Source organism: Lycorma delicatula, chromosome 5, assembly GCF_047948215.1.
Source record: "Lycorma delicatula isolate Av1 chromosome 5, ASM4794821v1, whole genome shotgun sequence".
NCBI lineage: Eukaryota > Metazoa > Arthropoda > Insecta > Hemiptera > Fulgoridae > Lycorma > Lycorma delicatula.
The window spans coordinates 129,312,235-129,336,506 of NC_134459.1; the positions used below are offsets into that span (position 1 = coordinate 129,312,235).

Genomic DNA, 24,272 nt, shown 5'->3' on the forward strand with positions numbered 1-24,272 from the left:
AAGGTTAATAATTTACTGAACTTTTCTTTTTATTTATTTTTTATTTTTTGTAAAATACACTGTAAGAAATACGGTAGTGCATATGAAGTATATTTTCATTTACCTAATTTTTATTTAAGGTTAAAAATATTAGCTTAAAGCTTGGAATAAAATAGTCTTTTAAGTGATTCTGAAGAATTTGTCTTGATGTTTGTAAATAACTAAAAAAAAAAGAAAAAGAAAAATTGATTTTAATGCAGTAAATTTCTGTACACTACAGACACACATTCACTATTTCCCTAATAATTTTAGAACAGGGTTTTAATAATTCAACTCGCTGTAATATCACAGTAATGTTAAAGATAACCAGAAGATTAAGATTAATAAAAAAGTTAAATAGTGCAAATGTAATTTATAAAGATTGTGAAAAATGTTTTCATTCATTCATAAAATTTTTGGTATGATTACTGTTGAATTGAGTTTAGTGATTTATTTGCGAAGGAAGAAAATCATTAACTCACGTTAATTCTTTATAAAGTTATAGAAATTAATTAAAAAATACTATAAGATAACTGAAACAACACGAGTAAAAATATTTAAACTGAAAATTAATATGATTTGCATATATGTATATATAAATAAATGAAACAACAGAATGTGATGTAATCTTTTTAATCTCATGAAGAGATAATTCGTCAGGGGATAAAACATCTAAAAAATGAAGAAAAAATGTTGCATAAACTTTTCATGTGAGTTTTTCATTTAAAGATAACAGTAGTTGTCTGTATAAAGAAAACAAACACAGAGAGTATAGAAATGGAATTTTATATTATAATATGAGACATGTTTTTAATCGATTAGAACCTACATATTTAGATTTATAAAACACGTAACATTTTGTTGTACAAAATTGATTTTAAAACCTAAAATATCCATTATATATATTTTAGACCAACTGTATTTTTCTTCTAGTTATGGGTACATGCTACATTTATTATTTGAAAGCAATATACCTCCCTAAAAAAAAAAAAATGGACCGAAAGGGTGAAGTGAAAATTTATTTGTTTGAGCGCGCCAGCGCGTGTGAGTATGTGGTGAACGTTTACGAGCAAGTTACAGAGAGAAGGAATATAGACATCTTTACGACTGCACCGTTTCTGTTCTGACTGACTACACTCCCCAGTCCCTCCTCAGTATAAACCAAAGAGCAAGGGCAGCCAGTAGTAGTTTCAGTTTGGTTGTGTGTGTATATATATATATATATATATATATATATACGGTACGTACAGGAGAGGGCTGACAGCCAAGCTACCTGCTGGTTATGGTACACGAATACAACGCCACACAACACACACATGTGCAGAACACGTGTGACTTCACATCAACTGTCAAAAGTTTTCTTTTCCCTTCAAGAATATTTAGTCCAGTCTTCAACTGTCTTTCTTCTTCATACAAAAATGTTTTTAAAACATAGTTGCTTTATTCGTAATTCCATTATGTTCTTCAATGTCTAAATTTATTATCGGAGTGTTTAAAACCATTCAGAAAAACGAATTTAACGGATCGATTTTCTTACTTATTTAATTTTTAACTTAAAAAAATAACTTTAAAAAGTCGTACATCTGAATATACTTCAATAATAACAAACAGTTTATTAAAATTATTAATTTTAAGACCTATTTTCATAGTGGTATTGAACGGTAATGGGTATCTGCGGAGAGCTTGAGAAACGCATTGATTAAGATTAGCAATAAAGAAACTAGTTCGTTCAGGGTGATTGTATAATAAAATTTCATCCTTATTTCAGATTTCTAGGTATAATTTTCTATTATTATTTTTATCCTTATTTCCTATTGTTTATCTTCCAAAAAATTATGCTTGACAATTTCCAAGTGTTTTAGAAACTAAGATATTAAAGGAATGCACTTTCTTACACTTAACTTTATTTTGAAAAACAATATTGTCTTAATTTGTTTGCATAAAATAATTGTTTTCTAAACAGTTATTGTATTTTGTGTTTCTGATAAATCTTTGTGTGGACATCCATATTATATGATTTATACCATTACGCAGTAGTTATATTTCAAGAGGTAAAAATTGGTGTTCCTACCCTATAACTCCAAAAATAGAACACATCTCCGTTGCTGCTTAGAACTTCTATAGCAACTGATAATGATGATCAAATCAACTTTTGCTTAATGACTTAACATAATTTTCTTTATTAAGATGAAGTGAAGTCTGAAAAGTTTCCAACTGTACCTTTTGAACTACTGGAAAATAACACAACAGATCCGTTTCACCGTCGAGAGAAGTACAGCAAGGATGTATTCTTTCTTCGAACTTATTCAATATTTACAGGAATATATCGTTCGGAAGAGTTTGAAAGACTGGCATGGCGGTATTCGAGTAGAAGACCAGCGTATAACTAACTTAAGGTTTGCTGATGATACGACTCTGTTCGCAGGCTCTGAAGTTGAAATGAAAGAGATCCTCGACCGTGTTCAGCAAGAAAGTGAGGCAATATGGCTGAAATTAAACATCGGAAAAACAAAGTTACGATTGTAGATAGAGCCAACGATCTTCCAGTTAGTGATGCGCTGTGTGATTTCGAAAAAGTGGACTGTTTCGTACATTTTAGAATCCACAACAGATGAAGATGGAGGCTCGTCAACTGAAATACGAAGAATTGTCTTGGCGAAGGAAGCGCTTGTGAAGTTGACTGCTATTTGAAAGGATAGGGCAATCACAAGGAATACAATGCTGTGACTGCTTCAGATACTAGTCTTCCCAATAACCATGTACAGCGTTGACACCTAAACCAGTAAGCTGAAAGACCGCAAAACAACTCAATTACAATCGAGCTGGGTATACAGTTATGGTTTTCCATAATATACTTCCAGCGCATCCTCAATATTTTTGGCCTTGTAATCCGTATTCCCGGCGAAAATTTTGAGAAGTAGGGAAAATCGAGGGCAGCAGGTCACACGGAAGACCGCCAATAATATGGCTGGACCAAATTGAAGAGTCGACTGGAGAAACGTTAGGCATATTGATTCGAACGGCAGAGGACCGTGAGCTATGGCGAGAAATTCTCAGCGGGATATGAATCAGGTTACCAGCTCTTAGACATGAGAGGAGGGATCACTGATGAAATACAATTTACTAATCGGGGGGTGAATTTCACTCCATTTTATTACAATTTGGTATTTTTATCATAAGTAATTACAATTTAATATAATTTCTATGAAAAATGAATAGAATATCCAGAAAAATTATGTAAACATCCCTTAACTTTTTGAATAACTCCTAGCCACTTTTCAAATAAACGTTAAGTTAACTTACTTACTTATTCAAATATAACATGATAGAGTAATATCACAAATTAACAGGTTAACCATACTAGCATATTCCAGATTAAAAAATAAATCCTTATTTTTGTAACACCTTTGCAATATTAATAAAATGATAGAAACATTTGTTATAAGTCAGAGCATCTTGTTGTAACAAATACCAACTAAATCTTTATCAAGTATGCTCGAACGTAAAAAAAAGAAGAAAATGGAAAAGAAGTGGAAAAATGTAATCACGACTGTAGTCAATTTATAAAAATACCAAACGATTTATGGTGTAGCCAGATATTATTAAATTTAATAATCATCTAATTATTAATAGAGTAAAAATTACCATTATACTATTTCTCGATTTTTCTTAGAATGATCTAAAATTAAAATTCATAATGTGTAGATCAGTCGAAATTAGATAAAACTAAGTAACACTGGTTAGGATATAAACATTCATACAAAATATTTTTGATGGTTTAGCAGTTGATGAGTATTCAGATATTTGTTTGTATCATGATACGCGTAGCTCTCATAGACTGATACGAATATGTAAAGATTTCCGTGTTCGAATCCCGTTTAGGCACGGCATTTTTCACACGCTACAAAAATTAATTTATCATCTAGTAATGCTAGATGATAAATGATTTTCTGCTTACACCCTTACACTTTAATAGGGGGTAAGCATGTTGTTACTATGTAAATAATAGATAAATTTTTTTTTTTTTTGTTAATTGCAATGAGTTTAAGAAATTATGAAGAAATAGCTGTATTTTTTAAGGCTTTTCTATTTCTGTTTCAGCTTATTCTAATAATATACTGAAGTAACATATTACAAAGAGAACTCAAATTTTTAAAATTCAAAGTTAAATGCTATCTTTGTATTTTTTATATAGCCAAACTTTTTTTTCTGTTTAATTTGTTTTTATGTTTATGAATTTCTTAAAAAATGGAAATCTATAGAAAAATAAGATGTTTTAACTGAAATTTCGTATAAATTCAGTTCTATTGGAAAAATATTTTGCTAACAGAATTTAAAAAAAAAAATTGTTGAAAATATATATTGTAACAAGACTGGTAAAACGGACTGAGTAACGGATTCCTACCAATTAAGAAGAAAGTAGTAAAAAATATAATAATGGGAGGAATTCAGAAAGGGGCTAAAAGGAACCCTTTTAATAAAGCTAACAGATCCGTTTAACAATAATCTTTTGTAATATTGCCTACAGACACACCTAAACAGATGTTGTTCCGTAAGAAGAGTTACCGGAGCAGGATAGAAATGCATGGGAATGAAAGGGCTCGGTTGATTGTTCTCACGCTCAACTGGGGTCGTGCATGTAAAGTAAGGTAGGAGTATAAATACTCCGAGGAAGACCAGTTGACAATCAGTTTAAGCGAGACGTTATGAGGTCAGTCTGCATGATGCGAGTCTGCGAGAATGCTACGATAGAAGAGTTATTATGCGAGTAGGTCAGTGAAGGAGTGAATTTATAGTGAATTAAGCATGATGGGATTAGGACGACGTTACAAGTAATTTCAGTACATGAAAACAAGAAATGGTTCGGTGAGTTACTATTAGGTATAAGTGGAAGTGGAAGAGATAATGTACTAAATTTCAATCATAAATTGTTAGGGTAGATTTATTTGTGAACAACAAAGGAATTTGCATGAAAGAACATTATACTTGCCTTACCTATTGTACTATTGTTGTAAATACAAGACTAGTGGTTATAAGTGTTAAAACTAGCGGTCATGCTAATGTTTTTTGTCAATAGGACTGAATTATATTTAACTACCAGTGAATAAATCCTGAGTATTACTTTAAATTCTGTTTTGTATGTAAACACTGTTTATTATTATTATTATTATTGACGTTTACTATTATTATTGTTTGTTGTTGCCATTATTGTCATTAATCTAATTATTATTGTGAGTTGTTTATTATTGTCGCTTATTATTATTATTATTATTATTATTATTATTATTATTACTGTTGTTGTTGATTTGTATTTTGTTTATGTTCTTAAACTAATAAATTGTAATTATATAAACATTTTCAATTATCAATCTCTCAATATCCTGATCGAGCCGCGAACACGCGGCAATACATTAAAAGAGGACATACAAATTAAAATGGTTTTATGAAAATTTATTTCTAAAAGGAAATAAAATAAACATATTGATAAAAAATTTATAAAACTTTAATGTGGTTTTTTTGTGCTTTGTAGCAGAACTAACTTAACACACATTAATGAACTGTTAAAGAAAGTCAACTGAGTGTAATTAAATTATGACCCAATTTTTGTTATTAAAGAGCTGGTATCAACAGCTATAGTCATTAATCGGGTGGAAATTGGTAGCGTATGAAAAGATGCCATGCCTGACCGGGATTCGAACTGGGGACCTCCAGCCGCACGAAATGCCGAGACGGTTTTCGTGCGGCTTATAAATAATGAGTATTCAGCCATGAAGATCGGCTTGATATGTTTCTAATTTTAATTAAAATAGCTTTATTTTATAAATTAAATTTTTTTCTTTTATTTTATTACTTTTTTCTCTCTTAGTTTATTTTGATTTTTAAAAATTTATTTATAGAACTACATTCCGGTATTGTATTAAACTCATAAATAAACTTACTACTACTATTAGTGTTGAAAAATACGAATTTAATGTGTTATAAATATTTCATCGATGCAGCTAATTTTCAATGCAACCATGAAACATTTATATAACTAATTCTCTCTCTCTCACTCTCTCTCTCTCTCACACACACACACACACACACACACACACACATATTTATATATATATTTGATTATAAGTGAGAAAACATTCCATTTTGTATGACTGTGCTTATAGGATGCAAGGTTATGAATAGTGATGAGTAATTTATAGCGAAAAAATCTTGGATAGAAGAAGAAAGCAGAGGAACAGGGGAAACAGACACTAGCAGCATGTAAAAAGCAATCGATGTTCTGTAATGCATAGTGTAGTGTCGTCGGAATTATGTGGCGCCCAGTCAAGGGGTTCAGTCAGCTTTTAAGTATAAGATGTCTGATTAAATCTGATTACGTATAATAATACTGGAAGCCCACGTGTCCACTTTTAATATTTATTAAATGTATTTTTACTTAACAATGTAAAATACAAGCTTTTTAATATATATGTAATTTATTACATACGACTATAATGCAGTTGAGATATGGATTAGAAATTATAAAAATAAATGGATTTTCGATACTTTTGTCTACGGCGGTTGGCAGTAAAATTTATGCCTAATTATTATCCTGTTTTTCGTACAGTAGGATACATTAATAGCCATATAATAGTTGGATAATTAAACAATAATTTTACGTGATGTATGAATACATAATTTATACAAAAATATGGATATGACATTAATAATCATTAATACAAAATCTAAAAATAAAAATATACTTAAGTTTTTAATTAAAGATGTTTAAGAGTGGATCACGCTATAAGTAGTTCGGTGATTAAAAGAAAAAATTAGAGGGAAATTTTCGTTTTTTGTAATGAAAAGAATAATCTAACGGAATGATTTTCATAAACACCAGAGGTGCACTCATAAAATTTTCCGTATGCTAATATTTGATTTTGTATTGTAGCATTACAAGTATATGGACGGTCAAAAGCTACAAGCAGGTTGGCTGGTTGACAATGATATGAAAAATGGGTATTTATTTCCATTTTTACATTGATAAGAAATAAAAATTATATTTCTCATGTCAAATATTTAACTTTTTTTCGTGAATTAGATATTTAGTGATTTATTTTGTCACTAACATGCCACATATATCACCCTCATCACAATTTTCCTGGGGGGGGGGGGGTTGCTTTTTATCCACTAGATTGCAACGTACACATTAAGAAAAAAAGGTAAAAAAAATTAATAATTTGTAGAATCTTATCTTACAGTGATCACAATATTAAAAAAAAAAAAAAAAAAAAATAGAGAATTTAAATTTATAATATTCATAAATGCATTGTTTAGTTTTTAAAATGCTCCATACTTTATAAATTAGTTTACGAATATGTCATAACAAAAAGTTCGTCGTCAAACATTTTTAATTGAAATAATGCAACGTTTAGTTATTATAAATCATAATAATTTTTACATCTTCCAACTGATTAAATAATGTTAAAATTACTTTAGGCTTACCGTTCAATAATGGTTGAATAATCTATGTTGAGACTCGAAAACCATGAGTGATCCTGATTTGGAAAATTGTAAGGACTGGGGCTGAAAAAAAATCATCTTTTTAAAAAAAATTACATAAAAACATAAAAGTATTGACATATACACACACAAAACACAATATACCTTGTACTAGGCAAAAAATCAAGCAATCATGTAATAAGCCTACGCGACACGTGTATGCATTGAATAAATCATTGCTACACATTTTGCCTAATATGAACGGCATTTATTATTATTGAAACTACAGATCAAACTCGTAGTACATCTTACATAGTATATAGTGTAACGTGTATTTTCATTTTATTTAAAAGCACGCCACATGGTTTATGCGTGTGCCATATGTCCTGCTGTATGTCTTTAGAAATCATTGCTTATGTTTTCTTTAAATTTCTTAGAACAGACGTGGGTTTCTTCTAGTATTGTGTGCGTGTGTGTACATGTGTGCTATGTGTTATGTGACTGTTTTAATGGTTGCCAGAAGGCGTGTTTCTCTCTTTCTTCCTGTCCTGCCTGGCTATAAGACCTTAAGACCCCTAGAGACTGCCCTTACGCTACTCTCATTTAAACACTAGTGGCACACAAAATTTTACTCGTTTTTAAAGTTAGAAGACTGTAGCAACAGTATATTGTTTTTGTATGATTTTACGTTTTGAGAGGCATAAATTTAATCATCCATATTCTGTATTTACATATTTTTTTCAGTTAGAATTTATTTTTGATTTTAAGGTATACAAAATAATAGTTAAATTAAATGTAAATAATGATCTCTTTCGAAAAGATTGACCTTCAATTTCTTTTAAAATAATATATTACAGTTTGTACCTAAGTCAGTAATTAAATAAATCAATACATTATGAATTATAACTGATTAAATAAATTGAATGTTATATTGTCAAAAAAATAAACAGATAAATAAAAATAAAATTTGGTAGGTTTTAAGAAAAAAAATGAAAAGTTACTTTAAACCGTATAACTTTCAAAAACAATGAAAAAATAGAAAATTGAAGAAAAGTATAATTATAGCAATTATAAAAATAAAAATCAACAGAAAAAATAACCCATTTTTAAATTTTTAAGGTAATTTGCTACGATCAGGTTCAGAGTAATATGTAACCTATTGTTTGTTTTTTTAGTTATCTGACTGTTTTGATGCCCTTCCCTACAACCATTTTATTCTTTTCAAATCCCTTAGTTTAAACATATATTTTATTTATAATAATATACAGAGTGATTCACAAACAATGTAAAAAACTTTCAGGGCATCTACTGATGAAAACTAAAGCAGAAAGTTCATATAAACAATGGTTCACAAATGATTCGTTAGTGATTGTTACTAAAGACACTAAAAAAGATTTCGCCCTGATTACTGCGTCTTCGGTAAAATTAAGATAGACTTTAATTATTTGAGTTCTAAGATTTAAATCCTAGTAAAGGCAGTTACTTTTATACGGATTTGACTACTAGACAGTGGATACCGGTGTTCTTTGGTGGTTGGGTTTCAATTAACCGCACATCTAAGGAATAGTCGACCTGAGACTGTACAAGACTGCACTTCATTTACATCTATACATATTCTTTGAAGAAATACCTTACGGTGGTTCCGGAGGCTAAACAGAAAAAAGAGAAAGAGACTATAAATTCTTGGGACCCAGATTAAAGAGTAAATACAGAATGGTTTTATATGAAATTTCACCTGAAAATAGAGAATGTAGGTCTCAGAACTGTATTTTTAGTAGTTTTTGAGAAATCTGAGGTATAAAAAAAGATTGAGATCGAAAAACACTATTTTATGTTTGGCGTAAAATAATCTTGTTAAATACGTTGGTAATTACGTAAAAGTTTTGAACATAATTTGTAGAAAATCTGATTCTGAGTAAAATGGTATGAATAAAATTCACAAAACCTAAATAGAAACGTAAGAATTTTGAAGTTTATTAAAAACTAAACATCAAAATTTAGAAAATTTTATCTAGATACTAAACGAAACAAAAATATCCAGATTACAAAACAAAAAAAATCAAATATTTTCGAAATATAACAAATAACACGAACAATAAAACCAACTTACAAACAGTTAATAAACTACTGAAAATGCCCTCCGCAACACTCTGTACTTACAGAATACGGTGGATAAAATATAGTCAGAATAAAATGTAGTCTGTATTTTATTTTTTCGAAGTCATTGCTATATTTTACTTTCAAGAAGAGAATTCCAAGAATTACAGTCTGGCTTGATTATATCGAAGGCGCAGAAATCACGGCAAAATCTTTTCCAGCTAAACTCGCTAACGAAGCGTTTCCGAACTAATATTTATAGAACTTTCTAAGAAGAAAGTTCTAAATTTTTAAGATATCTGCTTGTTAAAAAAAAGATGTTTTAACAGGCAGATATCTTAAAAATTTGTTATATTCTTCGTGAATCACTTTGTATGATACCTATTTTACAAGTTTCTGCCGCAAAATTCTCTCTTGTTCAATTATTTTTAAAACCGTTACACTTTTTACCATATCAACCCGCCAAAATGTCAATATTCTATAACACCGCATTTAAAAATCCTAAAGTTTGTTTTATTTTCATACTGCCCGTGTTTTGCTATAGTAAAGTGTTACATTTCGTAACTAATATCTTTAAAGACAGTTTCTTTCTAACATCTAAATACGGGTTTGATATTAGCAAATTTTCTTTTTTGAGTAAATTTCCACAGTTGTATAAATTTTTATATTCGCTAACGGAAGACAGTTGTACAGTAATAATAAACGATAACAAAGATCTACAAAAAAATATAAAAATTACAAATGATAATTGAAAAATGGTAACTGATCAAAGTTATTAGAAATTTAAAATGGAAGTGTAAAACAATAATAAAAAATTCAAAAAATGTGAGATTAAAAAAGTTTTCCTATAAATTGTTTAAAAGTCAGAACACGTATGTTTGGCACGAGGAGCACATAAATTGTGTACCTTGAGCCATATCAGGATAAAGTGGCATAAATATATGGAATTCAATAAGCATTAGATCCTTGAAAGATATTTATTATTGTTATTATACATTTTAAATGTCTATTTACTGTTATATAAAGATTCGTCTATAAAATAATTTATCCAACTAATAATATGCTAATTTTTAACTTAAGAATACATTTGAAAATCATTTAATAAATAATAAAATAAACAGTTCATATGGTTCTTTTTAATTTAAAAAGTTGTTTGTTTTTTAACAGAATAAATGCTAAAGAATCTGTTGCATGTTGGATTTAAGATTAATAGAAATAATATTATTTATTAATGTTCACACCAAAACATCGTAAAATCTAACCTAACCTAAAAACATATATATGATTTAGATAAAATGAAGTTAAGATATATCAAAGCTACGAAGAAAAAAAAAATATGTTAGGAAATAATTAATGGAACTTCGGGATTTAAGATTAAGGTTTCTTCATTTTAAATTTTTTATATATTTTTTTTTTCCGGTTTAAAGAAATTATAATTGATAAAAATGTTAATTTATACTAAATATTTGTTATGTATCAATAATATCGTAATATTTAATATTTTTTAATGCTTATATAAACAATATTATCATAATAATACCTATTATACCTGATAACAGAATAAAACTAGAGAAAAAGGACGAAACAAAGAACGTTAAAAATTATCCCGTAGAACTTCAGCTTGCAGTTTAAACAAAGCTGTTAAAGATTACGTTTTTATATATATGCATTTTTATGAAATCACATACACACACTTTCAACTGCATACCACTGATAAAAAAACCTTATTAGATATTTTTACTACAATAACCGTAGCATAGCTGACTAAACAATTATCTTGACATTTAAATTTTTTTTAGATATTAATTATGGTGTTTATTTAAAGTCACGAACTATTAAATCAAATTAATAACATTCTAAATAGAAGTGGATCAATGCCAATAGAATAGTTAGAGGAGCCCCAATGGAACGTTCTTTATTAAACTAACATCAATATCAGAATGAAGATATACTTTTCTATATATTGCAATAATATGAATTATTAAAGTTTTTCATAATATTTATTTTTTAACTTTAGTTATTAACTTTTTATTATGTTTAATCTCTTATTATGATTGAACAAATATTGATGTACTAAGATTTTGCCCGAATATTATTAATATTTATTGGAGATTATTGTTTTACTAGATGTAGTTCTTATTATATAATTGTTTAAAAGTAAAATAATACAAAACCAGTAAAAAAATTTTAATCGAGTAAATTCCTCGTGCTTTTTACATCTACTTCACTTCAAAACGATGTATGAAGCCTGATTAAAAAAAAAGTTGTAACCAGGCGATGTTCCTGCTTTTTTGTGCGAAAAATTATCTTTATGTTACGTCGAATAGAAGCTTAAATGTTCCTTCAATGGAGGTAGTTATAAATCCTTAGGCATGTTGGTACTGAACATATTATCTGCTTGAGTATTATTGGTTTTAAAATAAAACTAATCTGTCTATCCATACTATTCTAAAGATTATTTAGAGACTTTTTAATAAGATTATTCAGCAAAACATATGAAAAATTCAGAGTAACCTTTTTAATAAAACATTAAATGTTTTTTTAAACTTTCTCCGTTTTTTGTTTTTTATTTTATTTTTTTTTGTATGTTGTGATTAAAATAAGACCCCTAAATACCATTAATAAATTTCTTTATTATGCACCAATTTTTTTTTGTCATTTAATCTCATTGAAGCCAAAAGAATTTTTTTTTCACACATCCGCAAGAAAAAATGCATTGTGGTTGAAGCCTCATTGCATACGATACCGGTTATAACAAGGATAATATTTAATAAGGATTCTTTCTGTGGATATCTAAAGTGCAATAAACTTTTGAGTTAGGACCACTAAATAATAGCAACGATGAATTTCGATACCCGTTAAATAACGGATATCTAAATTCGTCGTTGCTTAAAAAAACTATCTATAATTCTATGTTCATCGTTATTAACTAAAACCTTTATTATAAATAAATTTTAATGAATTTTTAAGGCGCGAACAATAATTTAAACAATATATAATTTTACATTACATAAAATTTCAGATAAAAGACGAATCTAGAATTACAAAAAAAAACTTTAAAAGATCAAAATCTTTACAGTTTTTTGAAATTTGTAATTAAAAATAATAGTTAAAAGAAGTGAATGAAGGTTTACAGAATTATTTAAGATTAAAATAAACCTTATTTTAAAAAAAATGTTGATGTGGACGCCACATCACCTTGTAGTCTATTAAATTACAAATACATATTTTTAAAAGTACATAAAATTTTATTTCACTAATAACTTCATATGTGAACATATGTGAAGATCCACTTGTAACATCAAATAATTCATTAATTAATATTTTATTTGGCTATAACTCTGGAACCAATGAAAATAAGTATGATATATCTTTGAAAACCTCTAAACGAGGGCTTATTACTGCAGTTAAGAAAAAATCCGAAATTTTTTGGTCATTTTTGGTCCAGTCAATTGCAATCAAAAGGAGATGTTACAACAGTCCTAATCCAAAATTTCAACATCCTGCGGCTAATCGTTTTTGAGTTATGCTTATACATACGTACATACAGACGTCACTGGTCAAAATGGATTCAGGGATGGTCGAAATGGATATTTCCGTTGAAATCTGAAAACCGAAATTTTTCACGATCACAATACTTCGTTTACTTCGTAGAAGAAAGAAATAAAAATTATGAAAACAAATAAACAACTTAGTACTAGTGGTCGACTTAAAAAAAACAAACTCTGTGAATACTGCTGTTCCACATAACTTCTATATTTAGAACAGTTGTTCTTAAATTTGGAAATGTTGCGTTTCAAAGGCTAAATTTTATTTTTAAAAACCAAGAGGAGTTATTTGATTAATTAGAATACAGTAGATAAAGTAGAATCCGTATTATTTGAAACTGCATTATTATCCGAATTAAACTTTAATTGATTCGGTGTAGAACAAAATAAATCTGTACAATAAAATTATTTCATATCGATGAAGATAAACTTAAAATAGGCCTAAAATTTATGTTAACAAGATCGTCTTTCCTGAAACAGAAAATTGTTATTTGTTCTGTTATTTTTTTTGTACTCTACTTCATTTAAGTGTTGTTTGAGTTTTAATTAAAATATTTTTTTTTTAGATTTAGTAATACATAAGTGTTAAGTATTATTTGTTATTATCTACTAATAAATATTTGGAAGAATTTCAAAGATTAAAAAAAGGTGAAAAATCGTTATTGCAAGAGAGAAAATTTAAAACCCAACAAAACGTCTGGCTAACAGAGTGTCTGGAAAAAATAAATCAATAGGAAGGAGTGGGACAAACTAATACTTGTGAATGGAATTGGAAATAACTGAAACAGAAAAATCGGTTTCTATATCATTTTTTCCTTCAGAAATAAAATGAAAAGAATAATTAAAACAGGATTGATAAAAATCGCTCAATAAAACCCTACTACAGTTTCTACAACGAAGGAAAAGAGGTAACCCGATTTCCGGTCACAGAAAATTAGATTTCATTTCTACAAAAAAAAGGAAAATAATTTTATGAAGAAATGGAAGATAGTGAAGAGAAATATCTAGTTAATTAGTGTTACTAATTATTTTAAAAATAACTAGTATTGTAGTTTCTTAGTAGTTTCTAGTCTAGTAGTAGTTTCTTAGTCACAATTAACATGTATAAAACACGGTAATTTTAAATTGTTAAATAGGTAAATAAGTTAATTTAAACAGTACTTAAATAAATGTTTACGAACATTAGAATGACAAATTTCAAACAACTGACAAATATTTAAAATTAATTTTTTTATGAAATCCGTTACTTTCTTCAAGAAATTTCTTTTGAAATTTATTATTAAACTTTTAAACTTGAAATATACAAAAACAAAATTTACGCAATTCTGCGCAAGAAGACAGATTTTTCGTTATTTTATTTTGTATCATATTTTTTGTATACCTGTTTTGTGCAAGAAATATCTACTTATATAAAAATGAATGTTTGTTTGTTTGTCCCGCATGAATTCCTACACCATTCATCCAATTGCGATGAAACTTTGGCGAGTTGTACGCACGCCCGCAAAGGTTTTTGAATTAATTTTGACCCGTTAGATGGCGCTGGGGTCAAGATATTTCGAAAAATTTTATTTTTATGGTCCGATTTGGCTGGTAATTAGAGTATGTGTTACTTAAGTGGAAAGAAATACTTCTGCAAAAAATAGACCCGGTAGATGGCGCTGGAGTTGAGATATATTTAAAAAATGTATCTATGGACCGATTTAGCTCATATTCAGTATATATATTATTTACGTGAAAAGAAAAATTGTTGCAAAAACTATACCCGCTAGGTGGCACCGGTGTCGAGATATTTACAAAACAAACAAACAAATTTCCTTTTTTACATATATAGATTACCCGTGCGGACAAGATACATATTAAAAAAATTTACATTTTTAAAATTCTTCCGAAAGATCTTGCAAGTAAAAAAGTACCTAAACAAAAAGAAAAAATCTGAAGATCTCGCAGGCAAAAGTATCTAAGTGCTGATACTTTTTCTTAAGTGGTCAGAAAAAGAACTGTGAAAAAGTGCAGCAGTGAATAAAGTGTAAAAAATAAAAGTAAATAAAATAACAAACTTACATACGGTTGCATAATTAATATAATAAAATTTTGTGAGTTGTGCGCACGTCCGCAAAGGTTTCTGAATTAATTTGGACCCGCTATGTGGCCCTGGGGTCGAGATAATTTGAAAATTTGTATTTATGGTCCGGTTTGGTTCATATTTGTCCAAAACGACAAAATATTGGTTGATACACAATTAATCATATGTAACCGTATAGCGTGGGCGAAGCCGCTACGGGGATGCTAGTACAAAATATAAATTAAATGAGTAAACTAAAATAATTTTTTTTCTGATTTAGTATTAAAATACATTTTCTGTTTATAAGAAAATTAAATTTTTATAACCGTAATTTTATGAAATATTTAAAATAACTAGTAGTTTCTACACGCAAGCATCAAGTTTAAACCCACCTACATTGTGACTCATTGTATAAACGAGAACGAAAAATACGAGAGATCAATACAAAGTCGACCTCAAACCTCAAATTATTCTTAACTTCAAATTGAGGTTATATAGTCTGTTGTTGACCATAAATTGAGCGTAACTAAAGATCGATTCAACCAATTTTCATCAAATTTTCACACGCACAACGACAAATACACTACTACAGTACATTTAAATTTCAATAAAATTAATCTAATACTTTTGAAGATTTTCAAGCCACAAATTTTATAGGTAGGTCTATATATACATATCAGGAAATTGCATTTTAAGTGAGCGATAATTTTCGTACTCCTTATATCTCAAAAAATATAATTACACCCCTTAATCCCACCGTGAGATCGAAAGTAATATCGAAATTTTCTTCGAGAAGTCGCTAAAAAAAATATAAAATTTAGTTTCAGAATGATTTAATCTTATAAAATCTTATTAATAAGTAATAGCCGCCAGCTCTTATTGGAGGACGGGATGATATATCAGGTGTTATAGCATGTAACATCAGCTTAAACCAGGGTACATCATAAGATATTCAATAAAAATAGCATAATTTGGTTAAATAGAAAATAAAAGAAATGATAAAATTTTATTCTTTAAATTTTGACCGGATATTCAATTATAGCAACAAGAAAGGTTATTTAGTAAATGAATATTTATCCTTTATCGTATCGTTTATTATCTTAAGATTCTTTAACGAGGCATAAGAAAAAATAATAAATAAAAACGTTCTTAAAAAAAAAATCTGAAATATCAATCGCCAAATCATGCAAAGAAAGAATTGTTCTTACAAATTGTATTATTAAGGCCAATAAAAACCAGATATCAAGTGCTACAATTCTCCACTTAGGTGATTTGTAAGTGTGAGTATATGTATTTAACCCTTCTTAAAGAATAACAAAAACACTACGTTGTGTATCTAAGGGGAATCTAATCAAATACACAATGTTATTTTACGCTGCCATTTTCTTAACTGACAATATACATCTGACGTGACTGGCTGTACGAAGTTTAGATTCAAGCTATTTCAGGAGTACACTTATGAACGCACGCATACTAACAATCTAATACACACCCACACACGCCATATAACTTTATGCGCAAATGCTCAAAAAGTACCCACCCTATTATTCGACACACACGCGCGCGTGTATAAGTATATGAGTGCGCGCGCGCGTACTCATATACTTACGCACATACATATATATATATATATATATATATATATATACATACATACATCACACAACACACAAAAATACGAACATAAAAATACTTACTAACAATTTCCTCTGGCATATACACATGTATATTACATAAAAGTATTTATAACAGGACTAAAATTAGAGATTTGAATTGATTTGCATCATTACTTCAATATGCGAATAGGTATTATGTATGTATACTGTGTTTGCACACGCGCACGTGTGTAAGTGTGCAGTTCATAGTCTAATAGCTGTTGTTCCGCAAGTTATTACTGTTTTGAATTTCAGCAGGAAGTTCGGTTTAATTCATTTCAAACCAAAATAAATAAAAATTTTACTGAATCATGGATTAAAATAAAAATTAATTGATCAATATTCTTAGAAAAACAAAACTATATTATTCTATATTCTAATAAAACAATTAACTACAGAGATATATTTAAGTTTCCGCGCGTGCGAGGGTGTGTGTGTCTGTCTGTATCTCTCTCTCCCTCCCATGTGTGTGTGTGTGTGTGCTCCTTAAAATTTATTAAAGTTTTTAATAAGAATGCTACAATTTAATAAAAAATCTACTTTATACAAAAAACTAGGTTTTCATTTCTACTCGAATGTATCTTTTAATGTATATTATTCTAACGTTACTCCTCAAATGGATCGAGGTTTTGATGACTTTTTATGACATTTCGATTATTTTTTTATGGACGAAGAATCACTGAGATTCCGTTGTAAGTTTTTTTAATAACTTGTGATACATTTTTTAAACTTATAAATTAATTCTTTTATTTTATTTTTTTTATATTTCGGGACCATCTTTAGGTATTGCTTCAGAGGATAAGATGAAATAACAATTTTGTAGCGTATGAAAATGCCATCCTTGATCGGTTCGAACCCGGGACCTCTGGACGCTACCACTCGCGCCACGGAAGCATAAATAAATTATCTACAGACACGATTTGAAGATATATTCGCTTTTTTTTGTTGTCATCACAGCTTAGTATTAATTTATTTTAAAATAATGATGTATAGCCTTAAGTTATTCTGATATTCGACTCTTTTTTTTTTGTTGTAAAAATACAACATTTTTTTTCTTCAGAAAATAGGATAAAAAATTAAAATATATTTCCTTAACCCAGAAAGCCTTCGCTCACATTCTGTTGCAGCCTCTTTTCATCGCTTTATATATTACTTTATTTTCATTAAAATTCGAATTCTTGCTTATTTTCTCTTAGAAACTGATCTTTTCTTATCATAAGGCCAAGAGTCATTTTGTGGCCTATTGATATACTATTTAAAAATAAAATAAATTTTGTAAGACAAATTTAAAAAGTAAATAAAATCGATAAAAAAAATTAGATGGTAACAAATTAACACTTTTACAAATTTTAAGTATCAAATTTTTAAAATAAGTGGCAAATTAAGGGGTTCTTTATTGATAATTTTTTATTAATTTGATGCCGATAACCAAAAGTCGAAATTACAAAACAACAATTGAAAGTATTTTTTTTCTAATTTTTAGTGCAACTTTTTTTATAAGTTAGTTCTTGAGCTTATTGATTTTTATATATTTCATATGTTGTCCGTTTCAATTATAGAAACTAAATATCTTATGATAATGTTCAACTTTTCACCTTCACTGAGAATCGTGCTGAACTGTTTGTATTTCTATTGAATACTTCGAAACGCCACTCTTTCTAAGTTTGACAAGAATTTCCTTAGGGAAGCTTGAACATGCTCTTTACTTTTTTTATAACATAGAGGAAAATAAATTTATTGTACTCATATTATTGGTGATCAGTAATGTGCTGTTTTTTTTTTCATTCTGAGTAAACGTACTTGGATATACCGAAGAATTGAGGGCAGCAGGGTGGGCACTTGGAGAGCCTTCAATTCAAACACTTCTTCGTCTCCATTTACTTTTGTCATTTGATGGTTCCTTTGAGGGTAGATCCACAACGTTTTTACCATTCTCTCCCCCTTTTCTGCATTCCTAACCCATTCTTTCACTAGTTATTTAGTGGTTTTATGGTATGATAACCACTGCATCCTTGCTAATAATATCGACCTGTATAATTAATTACTTCTAGGTATTTTTGTGATTTACTTTAAGACAGTCTATCTAATACGCGTTCGAGAGCCCGTTTTCCTATCTAATTGTTGTAATACATCTTTTCTGAAGCTGATGAACTTTCAACATATATAACTCAAACAAAGAAAATCAAAAGTTTACAAATCTCATATAAAAGCGTATTTTAAAGAATAAGAATAAAAATAATTAAATGATTATAAGCAGATTGTAAACAAGTGAAAATAAAAAAAAACACCATATTATGACTGAACATAACACTACTATTGTATTAATAATTCACTGCTAAGATCTAACAATAAACCTTCGATATAGTTGGTAAATTCACTCGTTTTGTAAAAAAAAGAAATAAAAAAGTAAAGTAGTGCATATGAACTTATTTGTTTAAAACGGTAAGTGATTGGATTTCTAAGATGTAACTATTAATTTAAAACTTAAAAAAGAATGAAGTTATAAAAACTCTGAAATCGTCACACCTTTCTTTTATTTCTTTTTAACGACATAATACAAATTTAAAGACGATAAGATTTGTTTTATTTTAAAAGAATGAAACAATGAAATCGGTTTTAAAATAAATAAAAGTGTTAAAAGAAAAATGTATCGGTAGAAGTAAAACAGAATACAGCACATATTATATGGAAAATAGTATAATAAAAACCGTTGTAAAACACAAAGCAGAATTTTTGGTAATAAACTCGGAATGGAGAGAACAGCTGTGAATTTTCAACAGTAATATCTCTAGCTATTAGAAGGTCAAGAGAACATAGTTTATACTAATAGAAAGAGAAAGATGAACGAATATATGTACGAGATGGAACACACGGTTATGAAATGGGTGGGACGAAGAGGGTACAGTCCGGCGTGCAAATGTGACCAAACCCCCAAAACCTTTCTTTATAGAAATTCTCTGTATTTTAATATTCTCTACAAGCAGAACATAACATGTATTGGGCAATTTTACAAAGGTGTGATTTATTGTAAAACACGTGGCCCTTAGTTCGTTTATTATAATGAAGTTTACATATAAGAATAAAACAGTTTTTTTTTTAATTTTTATGACACGGTAATAAAAAATAAAGTAATAAATGAAATAAACATTCTATGGAAGGTGTTTGTTGTATGGGTGTTTGCTGTAAAGCGAGAGGAAGGATGAGTTTAACGTTAAAATTATTTTTAACATTTAACAGAAGATAAGTACAAACAGAAAAAGGACTACCTTAAAGTTAAACATATTGTGTGGATAGTAATAGTGATTTTTATTTTTTGTTACGTATATTAATTAATACTTTGTAGTTTGTTTGCTCTAAATAACAGTTCTCTCCGGACTTCAGACTTCTGGGTCTCCATGAATAATAAACAACATTTAAATTAAATTACACTTATAGAAGTAAAAAAGAAATTCCTGTAATTTAGTAGTATTATATTAGGCTGTCTAAAACGTATTGAGCCTTGGGAGGCCAAAATTGAGAACACATTCATGGTTATTGAAAAATAACATTATGTGACCACGTATGCACCATTTTTTCGATAACTTTCTGCCATTTTTCCGGAAACACCATAATCCCATCGCTGTAGAACTACTGTGGTCTCCGGTCAAAAAGTTGTGACACGTGGTTTTCACAGGCCTCTTTTGAAATTAATTTAATACCATTCCCGGAGTTCTGCAGAGAACGAAAGATAGTCTGATAGTGCCAGGTCCGGGCTATACGGTGGATGCATTAAAACCTCTCAATCAAGCTCTCAACCTCTGACGGGTCATTAAAAATGTATGTGGTCTGACGTTGCCAGCGCATACGAAACCCTTTTTGTTGATCAGTTCAGGTCGATTCTTTTGAATTGCTAGATGCAATAGCACTAATCGTTGACAGTATAGATCTAAGTTTGTCGTTCTACATGGCGGCAGTAGCACGATGACCTTTCAATCCCACCAAACGCAAAACATAATCTTTCTGGGCGTCAATGTGGGCTTTGCCATAGACCATTGAGCTTCTCCTTGCTTCGACCACAATATTTTTCTTGCACTATTGTAGATATTCACTTTCTATCGCTCACGATCAACCGCTTCAGAAACAGCTCGATTTCGTTACGTCTCAGTAGAGATTTGTAGAAAGAAATTCGATCGAGTAAATTTCTTTGGGCAGTATGTGTCCCCAAACGTCGAGCTTCTTTTTGTATTTAGCTTTCTCAAAACAGTTTAACGCTGTTTGCTGATGGATGTTTAGGTCAGTGACGAGATATCATGATTGCTTATAATCCGGCCTTCCTCGATTTTAGCCAGAATACGCTAACGCTATTCTGCGCAAAAGGCTAAATAATTTTTTGACTACCTGTTATTATTCCCTATATATTTATATATTTCTATTATTTAGTACTTAGTTATAACTTTTAAATTATTAGTTGTGAAACAATTAAATTATCACTTTCATTTTAAACTGTAATTATTTTATTCTCTGTTATTGTCTCAAAATAGATTAAAATCCTAAAATTACAATTTGGTAATAGGTCTCATGCAGTTTTAGCCCAACAAACTTTGCTTCACGGGACAAAGTTGTTAACGTTTTAAATCAGGTGGAAGAATGCTACAAATAAACGGTAATAAAAAAATCAGATCAAACGAAAGTATAAAATTTCATTAGATTTGTGATTTGTAGAATGACAAATAGATGTTTACGATATATTATAGGCCATGAGCCTAACATGCAATTGATTGATGGTTGAGCTTATTCTGTAGTATAATTTTTTTAAATGATAGAAATAAGACGAGTGTTAGGTTGGGTACCAGTCGTTTTATGTATAATCAGAAAGCTCTTTGCTTAATTTCTTTACATAATGAATTTACCCTTTCTGAGGTTTACAAAAACTGTCTTAAAAACTTTTTGAACGTTAATTTGAAAGTTATTGTTGCATAAGTGAATAAACATGTAGACTTCACAAAAATAAAATTCTGAAATAATTTTTATCATGTATGCTAAAATTCTATCTTTATATATAATTTTGTAATAAAATATACTATCAATAATTCAAAGTGTCAGTAATTCTAGGTTAATTATTCAAACCATAACAAATTCAAATAGTCATTCTTGCTAATAACTGCCTTATAATTACCAAATGTTCACAGATAATCAGTCATACCTGAGTAGATTGCGCCAAAAACGAATACAAAATACACCATGAAGCCATGGTTAACGAATACTGGTTCATATTTATTTTATTACAAAACTTCTTTATACAGCAGAACGGATAAGTTTTTAATCTTAAGTTAAAAAACTAAGATAAGAGAAAAAATCAATTTTTTTTGGAAAACAATCGAACATTACCAAAATAGAATAGGGAAGCTATTCGTTATTCCCACACCGCCTAAAAACGGGAAATCGTAAATGAACAAGGAAACTCATTGATTTTGGGAAGCAGAGAAATTGAGCAACGTATATATTTTGTTCATACGCCATATACGCAACGTTGCGCAATATACGCAATTGAGTATATTGTGTACATATGCTTCTCATCTACTTGGCTTGGTTTTCCTCAACAAACATCAAGTACCGGAAAACATACTTGCTGAATATCGTCATCACTTAAAATCGATAAAAATAAAGTGCTACAATCTTCAACTTTCTCATTATGTAAATTACTCACATAGCTTTATTTCTCTATTGATACCTACAGAATATTCTCACAGCTCTAGCCCGTGATTAATGTATATGTGGATGATTAATATCATCAGTAAATAGATGAACAACAGAATAAATAGATGAAATAAAATAACAATAAATAGGTGATTAATATGTTGTAGTTAATAAATAAAAACAATTTAGTTTTGTATGTTAAATCTTACAATCTGTCGATTGCTTACATACATAACGTACGTTCACTTTTTGTCATAAACACTAGTAACTAACTTAACAGCCTGCAGATTCTAAGAAAATTCAAAGTGACTCAAATTATGTATAATAGCATAATAAATTCGCTTCATAATAAAGATAAACAAAAAATCAGGTGGTTATTTTACTCCCCTCTATCTTATTAAACGACGTAATTTAATTTCATTGCTGAATATTTTTTTTCAAAAACCTAAGGAATCTCAATAAACCAAGTTAGACCAACCCAGTGAGTTACGTAACATACGATAGATTGGTTTTCTGATTTTGTTCAGTTAAGATCTCCGCATTACAAATCAGATTATCAACATCAGCTTTAGTGATCAGTTTTATATTGAACATAAATAATTTGAATATACTGCAACCATCAAAAATTAAGTCGTTGTTGACATAAATAAAAAATACGAATCAGGAGAATGCCATATTCCAGAGTAAATTGACTACGTATTTGTATTTACATTCCAGAGTATTCCTGCTTTTGTGAATAAAAAAAAAATGTTACTTTACTTTCAAAACACATGAAAAAAGTTAAATTATTATTTTTTTTATTTTTTTTTTTTAGAATCAACACCTTAATTATTTACTACGCATAATTAAAAAAAGTTATGTAAACATTGTAGCGTTTATAGACGAAACATAAACAAATACTAGAGCTGAAAGTGATGGGGGAAAATGAGATCTTTTACATTTAATTCCCCAGTTTGAAGATTTTGTAACAAAAGTACAAAATAATGATTAGAAATGATAATGCGGTAGAGTTCATACTTTTAAATGATGATCAAATCACAAAAAGTCGGGAAAAAACTTGCGCTAATTAGAATGTCCCGAAGAAAGTAGTAACGAGGCAAATGACATCAGCACACTGAGTCCTATTCATGCTATTACTCTCACAATTCCTTTCATTTAAGTTACATAACTTAATACGAGTTATCACCAAAAATTATATCCGACGGAACCGCTTTTGATAAAAAATAGTGAAATATCTTGCACCAGTATAAAAATAAAACAAATGGTGCAGTAAAAAAACTGATTCAAATAATTTTTTATTTAAAAAAAATTTTAAAACCTTACTTTGAAACATGGTTTTTGTTCAAATTAAGACTTTTTTTTATAGCGTACAGAACACTATTTAAAATATGTTCTTACAAAATTTCAAGTATAATACTTAAATTACAAGTTAATTTTACATAAACAAAAAACTAACACTAAAAATTATGACATATTTTTTATCCTAATTAACATCTTATTATTCTGTAATATTAATTATGTTAAAAAATCCGAACAAATCGAAAATTCAAATTGATTTAGATTTTTATTAATTCGAATTATTGAAGATCATCAGTAACTGTTTTATGAGAATTAAAAGAAAAATTAAATGTTTACATGATAAAATATTTACTAATAATATCAACCAAGTTTAACTCGTTTCTAAGAAAGAAATAACACACGACGGGTGTAACAATAAATAACACTGATGATTGCCAA

General features: G+C 28.8%; 1 protein-coding gene across 2 annotated transcripts in view; it reads right to left on the reverse strand.

Moving 5' to 3' along the window:
• Positions 1–24,272, reverse strand: part of LOC142325390 (fibroblast growth factor receptor homolog 1-like) — a 194,376-nt gene that overhangs the window by 126,771 nt on the left and 43,333 nt on the right. For both annotated transcript variants that reach the window (XM_075367110.1, XM_075367111.1), the window contains exon 2: positions 7,501–7,581. The gene's annotated coding sequence lies outside the window, so the exon portion shown is untranslated. The remainder of the gene's footprint in view (positions 1–7,500; positions 7,582–24,272) is intronic.